Source organism: Cyanistes caeruleus, chromosome 7 (assembly GCF_971803275.1).
Source record: "Cyanistes caeruleus chromosome 7, bCyaCae1.hap1.1, whole genome shotgun sequence".
Lineage (NCBI taxonomy): Eukaryota > Metazoa > Chordata > Aves > Passeriformes > Paridae > Cyanistes > Cyanistes caeruleus.
The window spans coordinates 13974040-13987699 of NC_141707.1; the positions used below are offsets into that span (position 1 = coordinate 13974040).

At 45.2% G+C, this 13660-nt stretch overlaps 1 long non-coding RNA gene across 1 annotated transcript in view; it reads left to right on the forward strand.

The window, feature by feature from the left end:
- LOC111931969 (uncharacterized) overlaps positions 1–12951 on the forward strand; it is a 66911-nt gene extending 53960 nt beyond the window's left edge. The window contains exons 7-8 of the long non-coding RNA XR_015289123.1: positions 5307–5365; positions 12861–12951. This is a non-coding gene — a long non-coding RNA (uncharacterized LOC111931969). The remainder of the gene's footprint in view (positions 1–5306; positions 5366–12860) is intronic.
- The last annotated feature ends 709 nt before the right edge of the window (positions 12952–13660 follow it).

Genomic DNA, 13660 nt, shown 5'->3' on the forward strand with positions numbered 1-13660 from the left:
GAAGAACTTTTTTCTAATAACCAACCTAAGCTTCCCCTGACAGAACTTCAGGACATTCCCTCTGGTCCAGTCGCTGGTCACCAGAGAAAAGAGATCAGTGTCTGCTCCTAGACTGAAGCCACTGCCATTTGTTCCCATCTCCTCTTTTTACTTCTTTGAAAGGTTTGGGTTCTCCCAGCACCACCAAAATAGCCTTTGATAACAGGGAAATCAGCCTGAAGTCCACACACGACTGTCTAAGCCTCGGAAGAATGCTGCCAGGCTGTGTGGAGGGACAGAGGCAGCTCCCCGTGCCCCTGAGCGCTGGCAGCCAGGAGTGATGGGCACAGTGCCTGTGGGGCAGCAGAGCGGGCAGCGGGAAGGGCTCCACTGGGCTGGCAGAGGGGCCGGGGAGTGGCCACAGCAGCAAACAAACCCCAAACAAAACCAGCTCCGAACTTAAAAACAAGCAAATAAAGATCCAATAACATGCTCTTAATGTCCTGATGCGAGAGGGATCTAATACCATTTTCACATCCATTAGGCAAAGGATTTTGCATGTTCCCTCACAAAGAGTGAGCATTCTCAGCGACTTTCTCTTAAATTAAGATGACAGGTTACTGCTCCGGTGTTGTTAATCTTTTTCTAAAAGCTTAATGTTACTACTTAGTAGTTTACTAATAAATCAGAGAAAATATGTAATGTCATTTTGGTTTAGATATAGATGGATGACTTTTTAGTATTTGTGAAGTTGTAAAACAGGTACTGCCGCAGCCCGTGGTGGAGGAAACAGTACTTGCTGTGGTGGCTGTATTCCTTTCAGCCCTGGGGCCACAGTGCATTACACCACTCACGTGTTCAAAACCCATTTAATACTCTGTCATATGTACACCACCAGTAACTGGCTTTCAGCTGTCCTTCATGCAAGTTGTATTTAGGATGGCTGTTAATTTTCATGTACTTGCCATTACTTGAGCCTAATTTTCATTATTTTAACCTTCTTTTTGCCTGAAAATATTTTGATCATAATCTTTAGGATTTTATATTTTTAAGCATACATCAATGCTATTGTGATGCTGCAATTGATTTTGCTGCTGAATTTTCTCTGCTTTCTGGATTTACTGTTTTTGATGCCATACAGGTGTATTCAAATCAGTAGCCAGGAGGGGATGTTGCCCCTAGAGCAGGACAGGCAGCAGCTGGTGCATCTGCCATGCATTCCCCAGGCCCCAGTGAGGGCCTCACCCTGGGATTCCAGTAGCACTAATCCTCCCTTTACTGACAGGTCCACCTTTGCCTACATGGACAGGGCATCCCTCAGAACCAGGGGTCACCAGTAACCTGCAGCACTGGAGGCACAACATTCCCTCAGCAGAGCAAGGAGAGAGGAGAAATGCCTGCTGCATTCTGCCATGATGGGTCCCAGTCTGCAGCCACCAGGGCTGGGAGTAAGATCCTGAGGGAAATGCACACAGTCCTAGTTTTGAAACCAGAGGACGTTTTTGAAAAGCCAGGCTCTCTGAAGTTGACTTTGGCCATGAGTTCTCCCATCACTTTGGGTAAAACAGGAGTAACCCAGTGAGTAGGGTTAGCGTAAAATCAGTATGAGCAAGAGATGAAACACCTGTGATACACCTGAACCAATCCCACAAGGAAAAACACTTGGCCCTAGCACACACCTTCTTGAAGGCATTTTTGCCCAGTTACTGTCACTACAGACAACAAGAGCGTCTTTTAGCTGTCTGCACGGTGGCACAACCCTTTCTGCAGAAACACAGTGGCACTCTGGACAGAGGAGGCAGCCCCTAAGAGGGAAGTAGAAGATGAGAAAACCTCCATTTCCATTCTGGTCAGCTCCTGCTGCTGCACAGGCATTGACAGCAGCTGGAGGGGCTGCAGCTGTGCAGGGGATAGGGGGAGCAGAAACACAGACAAGGGGCCCCTGCCTGGTTCCCCTGGGGTGGGGACAAGCCCTGAACAGGGCGACAGGAGCCTGTGTCTACCCTGCCCAAGGCCATGCATAGGCTGGCCCCATGCTGGGACATCCAGGTGCCAACTGTCCAGGGAGCCAGGGCCTGCTTCCCCTTTATGGGGAATTTTTACAAGAAAAGGCCCGGCAGCCCGTTTGTACTTTCTAACACCAGATCCTATCTATATTCCTTGGTGCTCCTAAGGCCTCCTAATTATTGCTTCCTGGTCAGTTTTACTTCTCCTTATTAACTTAATAGTTTCTCTTATAAAGCAAAAGCAATTGCAAGCACCCAGAAGCCACCACCAAACCCTCCAATTTAAATCAGAACTCAGGATTTTCTGCCACTGAACTATGCATTTTTTGCTGCACAATAGATGGCAGTAGAGAAAAAAGGCTGAGACTAGACAATTTATAATTTGGAATATATGCAGATGATTTTTTTCCCCCGTCAAATCACCGTACAGTATTTGTTGCTTTCTTCTCAACAGAGAGCTTTCCTAGAAAAGGCAGTCTGGGGCGGATGAGGCTAGATGAAATAAAAGATTCATGCATGAATAATTAACATATTGGAGGCCTCACTTGAACTTGTTGGCTTACCCAGATGAATGAGTTAACATGTTGGAGATTATTATAAAGAGGGACTATTCTGCTCCAGTAGATCAATTCAGCTGAAAATGATGAAGTATCGACGCACATATAAATATATGCTTGGTACTTAAAAATAATCCTTCCAATAAGTATAGTCATATTGGAGTTCTGCTACGCTGACAGTCGCAGAGACAAGATAAAAAGATTTGGCATGAGTCATTCAGTTTGACTTTTGCACTGAAATGAGATGCAAGCCTGGGAAGTCGCTCTATGTAGGGCAGCCGCCGCGCAGGCGGGCAGCTCCCACCTCCCCGGTTTCGCGGCGCGGGGGAAGAGTGGCGGCAAGCGGAGCAAGAGCACCTCCAACTTCAACACAAAGACTGCTGGATGAACGCACAGGTTCATCCTCGCCTGCTGCTGCCTTCCATGTGCAGGGCCTCACTCAGGTGCTGAGGTGAAAGCTCAGCCGAGCATCACCAGTGGCCACGGGGTCCACACAGGCGCTGGCAGAGAGCGATGCAGTCTGACAGCGGCCCTGCACCGAGCAGAAAGTGCCCCTTAACTCTAAATAACCATGCTTTGCCAGTCTTTTTCATTTAGCCACTGCTTTCCATTACTGTCTACTTCTTTGAAGGATAATTGCTGCAAAAAGGAGTCTTCCTTGTAAATTGACATCAAATTCGTGCTAACCATGGGAGGGAGAGAAAATTTAATTATAAACTTTAATTCTTACCTCAGCTTTACTAATTTTTAATTGTGCCTAATAATAGCAAAAGCCAAACTGGGAAAAATGTAGGGGATTAAATTCACTGAAAATAAATTGCTAAATTTCCTATCCAAAAGTGTGCCAAGGCTTTACTTCCTCTCCATACCTCTCTATATCTCAGAGCACTAATAGTAAAATAAGGTTGGGAAATAAAGCCATATCATCACTTTTCCATGCCTCTGTTAAATAAAACCTGTTTTGATGCAGGCACACAGAGCTGTGGTGAGGCAGGGAGCTCATGCCATGCGTGTGGGGTGCCTGGACTGCAAAGGGATGGCAGCCACAGGCTTGTGTTGAGCAAGCAGGGGGACTTGGCAAGGCAAATTGAGAGCGCAGCACACCCTGTCCTGGTTGTAGCTCTCATTGCATTAGCTGTAAGAAATTATTTCAGAATCAAATGATTTCTCTTTCAGCCAAAGCTCCTCTAACACCACTGCAGCCACCTCTCGGCCACATGGCAGGTCACAGTGGCTGTAACACTCGTGCTGAGCAGGGGCAGCACAGGGTCACTCTGGCATTTGGTACCGGGGAGATGATGGGTCCTTCCCACATGGTTTTTTTGGTTTTCAGAGTTAAAGGTGTACCATTCCATGACACTATCCAGGGCTGCTGGAAAAATAAAAATAGATTGGAATTATTTTGGAGATGTTTCTGTATGTTATCTCTCAGCTGCACAGTGCTGTCAAGCAAAATTTCTTCTTTCTTCAATCAATGCACAAACATAAGCCAGATATAACAGGGCACGGAATTTGTGTGTGTGTGAAAACACACGATTTCTATGTACAACTCAGTTTTTTGACAAACTTAAAGTTACCACTAGCAGCAGCTCTGGGCAAGGCAGAGCTTTCCTTCCAGCCATGACAGTGAACCAGGGCTCTCCAGATGTCTGCAGCCAGTCTTGGGCTGCCAAGGTCTCCAGACCCACGGTGAGAATTGAACAGCACTTTTCTATACATGGCTCCCCAAGCTGCTCACACAGTCATAAGGTGATGCACTTATTTACAGGCACCTTAAGTAAACTGATGCTCCCCAAACTCTGGGCAGAACTAGCAGCACAGGCATGTGCTGTGTGTGCTTCTGTGGATGTATTTAGCTATCCCTGAGGCTGCTGCTCAGGGAGGCGTGGGAGGGAGGTGATCCTCCCTAACACCCAAACACTGTGCTTCAGAGCGTGCTTCCTGGTGAAATAATCCTGCTCTGCAGACAGTCCAGGGATCTGGTAAGAAAACCTTCACCTGCTAGCAATATTTTTCCACTTAGATCTGTTCCTAAAGCTTATTGCCACATCAAATCCCATTATAGAAAATAAGGAAATGTTAAAATTAAGAACTAATGTTCACATGAAAGAATTTTTTTTACTATTTCCTTCAGCAAACCAATGAATGTTTAACAGTTGAAATTGCTTTGAAACAGCAATAAATTATTTCATGCATACATGCCAAATATTAAAACCAGAAGTTTTCTTAATATGAAGTCACTGGTACTAAGATTCATGTTTGTCTTTGTTAATTATCTACTTGTTTATTAGCTTAGTTTCACTGAGGAGCTGCTGATATCCCCAAGTTAAGGATTTTGGAGCTGTTCACAGGATGTAATAATACAATTTTATTGGGTGCTTGTTCAGAAAGCGTTTTTAGTTGTTTGCACTTAAGCCATAAAACTGCCATTTTGCTGCCTGAAGCCCCCTGCACGGGTTCCTGCTGGCCCATGTCTCCCCAGGGCAGCCACGGTGCCCCAGTGCTGCAGGCGTGGATGCTGAGGGAAGGTGGGATGCTGCCCTGGCACAGCAGCTCAAGCAGATCTCTCCCCTGAACTAAAACCAGCCTCAGCCAGGACAGTCCTGCCCCAGGCTCATGCTCCCTGCAACTCAGGAGGGGCTGCTTCAAATCAGGTTTGGAGTAGGCCAAACCAAAGAGATACAAACTTTGCTGTTGATTTAATATTTGGGCAGATTTTTTAATTATTCTTTTTTAATCAGCAGACTGTGCTTTCTCTACACAGCAAACTGCTCCAGGCTGTAAGGATTTCCTTCGGGAGGGAAAATCAGTGGCACAGACTCTGTGAGTATGTTACTATTGGCTAAAGTGTTTTTATCACTATCAGTAATGAGTTATTCCCTCAAGTATCACCTCCCAGAGCTGGGGCAGTAGAGTCAAGTTTGAAAAAAAGTTTATGGTTGTACTGACTGCAAGGAAAGTCTTCAGGTACATTTGGGGTGAGAAAACAAATGCTTCCAAATCTCACCAGTTAGCAAGGACTTGTGGTGTTCAAGCCACTGTAATCCCTCTGGAATACTTGATGTGCTCAGTACTGGCAACATCAAACCAAACCATGTCTCCCCAGCCATCGATCTGCCTGAAGCACCATTGCCTCCAAACAGTCCTGCCCATGCTGCCTGCTGTGAGTGCCCTGCACCCAGCACCCAGCAGAAGTGGGAGCAGGGAGCTGCAGGGCAAAGCCCACCTGGCCCCTATCCAACTTGGAGTGCCTCCGTTTGGGGAGCCTGTCCCTGTGCCACCTGGAAGCCATGGCAAGAGGAGGGCACTTGTGGCAGAGCAGGCTGCTGCTACAGCAAACAACAAACCCTTGCTTGGGGCAAATTTCAAACATGACTACTAAGCTTTGCTCTGAACCTTACACATGGCTTTGAACTTGGTCTTTTTCTGAGCAAAATCTCATTTACTTCAAAATGGAGTCATCAAAGAATATAATAGCCTTTCCTAAAGGCATACCAGCACAATGGGTAAGATGGGACAGGTCTCAGCTCCTGTTTGGGATGTTTGACTCATCCTTAGTCCACGGAGCACAGCAAGAGGACAGCATCAACTTTGCATTGCAATGTCTTCTCAATTTCCAGTGGATGCTGGGAGGCCTCTGCAGACACATCCAATTGCACCTTGCAGAGATGCAGTGCCCCAAGGCACTGATGTAATGGAGACTCCAGGGGAGAGGCTGGGAAATGCATCTTGGCTGCAAGCAGGCACCTCTGACCTCCTGAACAAAAATGTGTTTTCTTCTGACTGGGAACATATTACACAGAACCTAGGGCAAAAGAATTATCTTATGTTGTCCCCTCTCAAATGCAGCAGATTACCTTTCTAGAAATGTTTTTTAACAATTTTTCAGTGCAACTTCAGAAAATATCAGCTTTCTTTTTCAAAGTCTGCAATATTTTGAAACTCAGCTTTTCCTGTTGCTGCTTAAAATCCACAGAAGTTTAACACAGTGAGAACTGCACAATTTAAAAAAAAATTCCTATAAGTAATACTAAATACATTAAACACATTTGACCTGCTCTGGTGCTTTTCAGAGACAACACAGGTCCTTCATGGCAGCCCCTCATGGGGTTGCACAGTCCTTCAGCCTGACAGTAACCAGCTGCAGGTTACCAGCAGACTTGGAGAAGTGCTTTTCCAGAAAGATAATCATTTTTTGGACATGTGTGGCAGATGGGACTGCTAACTCATAGTGCTAGGAGTTAACCTGATTGTATTATAATGTGATAGCTCCACAGCTAATGCCCATCAGCACTGTGGGCCATTTACTTTATCATAAAATAAAATTAATTGAGTGAAAATAAATTGCAGAGAGATACAGAAGAGTTTGAGAACATATACATGAAATATACAATAGCTCGAGTCTCCTGTGACACTTATCTTCATTAGGGAGGAAACAATTATTATTAATTCTCTCTTTAAAAATAAATATCCTGAAACCCACAACAAGATTTACTGTACAGACTGCGGATGCTGATATGGCTACACAAGCACTAAAACTTCCTTTGAAGGAGGACTTTCAGACTCAGCAAAACATTACAACAAGGCAGCTGCTGGTACCCACATCCTGCTGAAGCCTGCCCAGAGCCCTCAGGGAGTGGGGAAGGGGATGTGGGGGGCCCTGGTGCTGCTGTGGGAGCAGCACAGCATATCCCCCCAATCAGGTGAGAAGCAGGCTGCTGGGCTGCAGACACTTGAGTTGGCTAATGGGCTGCAATATTTCTAATGGAAAATGTTTATTTGAGTGCATGCCTGCATTTGGCAAGTACAGCGAAATAATGACATTGAGGCTTATTGATAATAGTTATAATTCCATGTAATGACCAACTGAGCAAAATGATACAGACATCTCTCCTTCATACATTATATTCCTGGTCACAAAGATTTCTCAGTTAAGGGCTGTTTATTTCTGCAGCAAGACATAGACCAGATATGCAGAGTACAAACCTTCCTATTAGGACTCACTCATATGGTTTTTTTCCTTCCAAGTCATTCAGTGGCACACAGTTTTGGGGATCAGTTTTCTGGTTGTGTGTAAGCTAGGAGTCAGAAATGCACTCATGATCATTGTGCCAAGTGAGAAGTAACCAGCCTGTCTGGTCCTGGTGGCAGACACCCCCTACACTCCCACTCAAGAGAAGCTTTTATTTATCTTCTTACAAGTCAGTCACAAATTCTGACAAGAGGATTTCTGCATGTGTTAGCAATGGCATTTTACAGGTCACCATAATACGTTTCCCTAAATAAAAGTAGGACAAAAGGTTTTTGCTTTTCTTTTTGACATCAGTATAGTGGCAGTCCCCCAAACTGTCCAATGTCAGCTCCATGCTGAGGAGCAGCTTGTGGGTAGCTCTTCCTAGTGCCAGCAGAAGGAGGCATCACTGGACATACCAAGAATGCTGCTTCTGACACAGTCACCCCAGGTCCCTGTCAGGTCCTGCCTTGGACCTATTCTACCACTCCAGCAAGGCTGAGGAAAGCCCACAGGGCTGCTTCAGCAATCCCAGACACCCTCCAGTTCTGGCTTTTACAGATCTGCAATAAAATTCACATCTTCTCACAGCAAACCACACTGGCAGCTTCTGCATTTTCTGAGCAGTTGCCCATAGGTGCAGATGTGAGGCTTCACTTGCAAAAACACCCTGCTGAGTCCCCCCCTAACGCCACCTCTTCTATTTAACTGGCACCAGACACAGATTTGTCACCTCCAGGTGACATCTCCAGCCTGGCCACTGAGAGGCTGGGCAGTAATAAACCTCCTGAAGTGCTGGGTGAGCAGAAGAGACCCTTTAAACTCAAAGGCATTTTACTTTGTTACTGAAGACTTCATGTGCCTTTTACATGATGAGTTTTGTTCCTGGGTCTCAGCCCTCTGTGCTGCTCAAGGTTAATTGGATAAACTAAATAGAAATAGCCATGTTTGAAAGAGTTCCATGCATCTGCCTCCGTCTTTATAGGAAGGGATAACCCTCAAGCACTTGACCAGTGTGCAATAACTCCAGGTAGTGGGAACCTGAAATCAGATTATATCCCCCTGCAATTCCATTAGCGCTGCCCAGTGACTGGGTGCAGGTAGTGGTTGCTGGGCTGCAGCACAAGGTGAATGCTTGGTCGCAACACAGTCTTTGGGCACTGCTCTGGAGATGCAGGAAGACAGATAAGATGCAAGGGATGTGGTTTAATTAGACCACAACTTTATTAAGTTAACTCATCTGGGATCTATCCAGCACAATTCTTTCTTTAATCACTCCCACATGGTGGAGAGTTGCCATTAGCCCTCCTGCTCCCCACAGCTGGTAACCAGTCCTGTGCCGGACTCTGCCACCCAGGGCATGTACAAGGGTTAGGTTTTCCTTTTACAAAGCACCTTTGCTGCCATGGATGCCATACCCAGTGCCAGCTCAGCTTGGCAGTGAAGCATCCCACTCTGCTCCCACAAGGACAGCCTGTGGCACAGCTCCTGTCCTGCCACAAACCCCAGAGCCACAACAACCCAAAGACACGCTTGGCACAGAGCAGCAGTGTGCAGGGATAAATGGCCCCTAAGATGCAAAGATGAATTAGCATCATGTCCTGGATTATAATTTTTTTTTCCTAAAAGCTGTCTCTTTAACCCTGTAGCAAGAGTAATAGCCAAAGTCTATTTTAGCAAGGGAGATCTGTTTCCAAGGGAGAAAAGAGCTAGGCTTCTTCCAGCTATTGTCCATAGCATTGCATAGCAGCCAGTGCTGGCTTTTTTCTTCCTCCTGACGAAATGCAGACTGCCTTCCTGCATTAGAATATCTTGGTGACTTTAATTATCCAGTTGTGTGTGTTTGGGGCAAAGAGAGAGAGAGAGAGAGAGAGAATCCTGAATGCAGAACAGACATTACTCTGCACTGTCAAGTCCAGCATTGGTCACCAAGCTGCAGTGAGGAGCTCTTCCCCTGTCCATGAATGCACACTTGCACCTTTCCACCACCCTGTCTGAACCCAGCAGTATCACTCATGCTTTGATGCAGAAATATTGGCTGTGTGTGGGTCATCAGCAGCCAGTTTTTCATCTCTGTAGGAGCTGAGCTTGCCATTTTCCTGCCCAAAAGTCAGCGCAAAAAACATCCTCTGAGGGCCATCTCCACATACCAGAAGAACTTCAATTCCCATCTAGGGTGGCACAATATGGCTGGCAGGCAACAGAACCTGCCTTGAGGTTGCTCACTGGTGTGATGCTGCGTTTCCACAGTGTAACTTGAACTAATTCAATGTTTATTGTGTCATGGATGCTACTTTTTTCTAGAAAACATCAGGGGTCAGAGGAAAAGGGCATCATCTGTTGCATGACTTTGTTGTTGTATGCTGGTTGCACTGGAAGCAGCAGCAGAATCATGCCCAGGATCCACCACTACATAACAGCGGCTGTTCCTCCTGCCACGCAACACTTGGGCTTTGCTTTTCTCCTACACAGCATTATGACTTGTTTTTATCTTCCTGATTATTATAAGCCTTTATTTGGCTGCTGCAAACCAAAGTCTTAATCAAGCTCAAGGCTAAATTATGCTGGAAATCCTCCGAGGGAGCAGAGGTGATGCCAAGCTGTGGGCTCCCAGGCAGGGCCAAGTCCCTGACTCAGCAGCTGTGCGGCATTGTTTATTTTGAGCTAACTATGTATGTGTAGAGCAGAGCATGTGCATGACAGAGACCTGCGAGAGTCAGCGGGCCTGTACTGAGCACTGATGCTGTGGCTGCTCTTGCTGGAGCAGCCAAGATGTGCCTGTGCTTTTGTCATTTCAGTGTTTCAACAAAGTGGAAACATATTTTTGCTAACATACCAAAATCTTGCTTTACCCTCTCTCCATCCCATCCTGGGGTGTTGATTCTAGGTCCCTGACAAAGCAGTGGCAGTCATGAGCCTCCAAGAAAGGCTGACCCCCAGTCCAGCCTTTGGGAAAGGAGCCATCTTTCTGGTGGTGCCCCCATCAAACCTTGTGTTTTGAGGGACACTGAAGAGACTTGCATCTTGCAATGAGCCTCACAGTGATGTGCTGTGCTCTTACTCCTCAAACCCCATGCAGAGTTGGTTTCTCCCAGCTGTTTGTGCTTTCCCAGGCTTCTTCTCCCACTGCTGCAAAACCAAGCTACCCAGCTCTGGAAGTCACTTAGCTGTTACCTGTACTTGCTCCATACAAATACAGCAACACACCTGTTTTACTCCTTAGGTGACACAAAGCTTTCTCCAGCAGAAGAATTGCATCAGGCTTCTTTTGCCAATGAGCAAGAATAACCCCTGGGGAGCCCAGAAACCCTCAAATCTCTGACATACCCAGACCTGAACCTGCCAAGAGGCCAGAGGACAGACCATGCCTGTGTTTAAATGTCTATGCTTTCCCACCAAGGACAATCCCACTAAAGTGGGATCTTGGTGCACCCCAGGCAGTTATACTCCAGGTATCACCCATCCCTGTATTGTAGGTTAACCCCTGAGCTCTTAGACCAGATCTAACAAGATTTTGTTCTTCAGGGGAAAGCAAGTGAGGTGGAAGAGATCAGGAAGGCAACGGTTGTGCTGACTGCCTGCACTAAGGTGCTCAAGAAACACCACCGTTCCTTGACTTTGAGCATGTTTCCACCTAAATCTTTCTGGGGGCTTATTTCTTCTCTGCTGTCCTACTGCTAACTCCTTCTTCTTCTCCCAGATGAATTTCCCTGAGCTTTTGCCTTCTATCCCCTTTGGATTCGTTGCTCTGTGGAAGTCAACAGAGCTGATATCCCAAGGATATGAGCTTACTTTACATCTACTGCTGTCTAAAGAGAACACCACATGTGGTATCCACAAAAGCACACAGTCTCCTTTAATAAATCAGTCCATTCCACATACATTAACATACAGTTAATATTCCCTTGTATTTATATTGCTTGTATATTTTTCTTCTGTGTCCCTCAAATACAAGCCTTTCCCTCTTGCTGTAATAGAACATTTGCCAAGAAGAAAATTAACCTTTCTCACTGAGCAGTTGAAGTTATACAGCTCTTCCAGACCACACATTCAGCTCAATCCCTGTATGGGCCATTCATTTAAGAGTTGGACTCAATGATCCACATGGGTCCCTTCCAATCAGAATATTCTGTAAATTGCACCGAAAGGGGACAGTGTGCTGGGGCTGACACAGTGACACACTTCAACTACAAGGACACCTGGAAGATCAAGGTCTCAACACATCTGTTTATGATTATTTCCTTTATAATGCACAAATACATGAGGCAGGTTTCAACTTGAGATGCATAGCTTCCAAAATACAGGGGAAGATGGGCAAATATTATGTTGGCTTTGGTCAGCATTGATATACACACACCCCAGAGCCAAGACATGCCAAGTTTCCTTGTTCCTCTTTCCACTTCCCTCTTGCAGCTACTGATGGAATATCAGCATTTTGTCATTATGTAAGGATTTAATCTCAGCTGGCTATTTTATAACTTGCTTTGTCCCATCACTGTAATTAACATGTAGCATTAACATTTTTGAACATGACTTTAAAACCTTCAGGCAAATATAAGCAGAGATGTAAACGTATGTACCTATGTAAAACAGGTTTCCTTGGCAGGACAACAAGCCCTCTGAAATGGCAGGCATGAAGGCTGTCTCTCTTCATGGGGTACAGTGCATGCTTTGGAACTGTTTGATAGTTTTAAAATATTTCTGATGCAATGGGTCATAATGCTTTCCAGATGAGTACATGGAGTGCAAAAGGTAATGGCACAGACACTTCACTGTTCTACCTCTTGTCCTCTTTCTGGCAATATAAGAAGAATCAGCCTCATCTTATCTCTTGTTTGCTGGTAAATGTGAGTTATTCGCTTCCCCCCCTTTCACTAAACTGAAAATGTTAAATGTACCACAAACAAAACTTATGAACTTTTTTATGTGATTAAAATGGTCATAACTATCTGATGTTTCTTGCTGATTGGATCTGCCACTTCCATTTACTAGGAAAATAAATAACACATGTTTGCTGTCTTTCTAAAAGGTTCTATTTATTCTGTGGTCATTTCCCACTTATGATATTTCCAGCTTAATTTCATAAAACAGCTTTTACATAGCTAAAAAAAAGGCTCTTATTGTACATTGTCTTCAAAATATTTTGCCTTTAAGCTGTGGGCTTTTATTTGTAGGAACAACCAACCACCCTGTTTGTGAGGCCTGTATTCCTCCAAATTAAAAAGAGAAACAGCTGTAAGTCTTATAAATGTCTGCAGAGCTCCAGTGAGATACTGCTGAATTGTTTGCTTCCCTATCTTCCCACAGGACATGCCTCCTAAATCTACTGCATGGGAGAAAAGCACAGGTAAAAGCCAAACAAATGTTCTCCTCTGGGCACACACTTGTAGGCACAAGTCATCCACACATCTCCAACAGAGAGTTTACAGCTACATTTTGGGATTCACAGATATAAATATGAACACAAATAGTTTGATAAAAAGTGGTGGACCAACACACAAGTTGATTCAATTTTCGGAGCAAGGGCTGCCACACCTAATTTGTCAGTCGTCAACACAATGCTAATTACAGCCATCTTTTGGTGTTTCATTGAAAGATGTTTTTCTTCAATCGCCAGCCTGCTGAATTCAAATGATCAGATGATTCAGATGATTTCCATCTCTCACTCATTGATCTCTCCAATTATACAGGTGGCATAAAGAGCCACCCTGTATCAGAGCTAAAAGGAGAAAATTTGAAAACAGGAGTGACTCTAAACTTGAAACTCTGGACAAAAAATAAAAAAAGGCAAAGTAAGAAAGATTCATGGCTGGTTTTGTTGACAGCAACAACAAATATTTCTGAGCTGATTTTTAGCCTACCTCACAATCCATGAGTGCTTCAGGTGGGTCGTCGTTTGCCAGCTGCTAATGAACACCCACTGTGTGCTCAGGCATCTCTGGGTCCCACAGGGCACTCCTGGGGGCCGAGGGCTGGTCCCAGCTCCTGGTGCAGGATGTGAGCTGCATCCCGGCACATCAGCTCTCACACATGCCTACCTTGTGCAGAGTTGCCAGTTTTACAAGATGGGCTGTGTTGTGTTCACACATAATGATGAGCAGATTTGA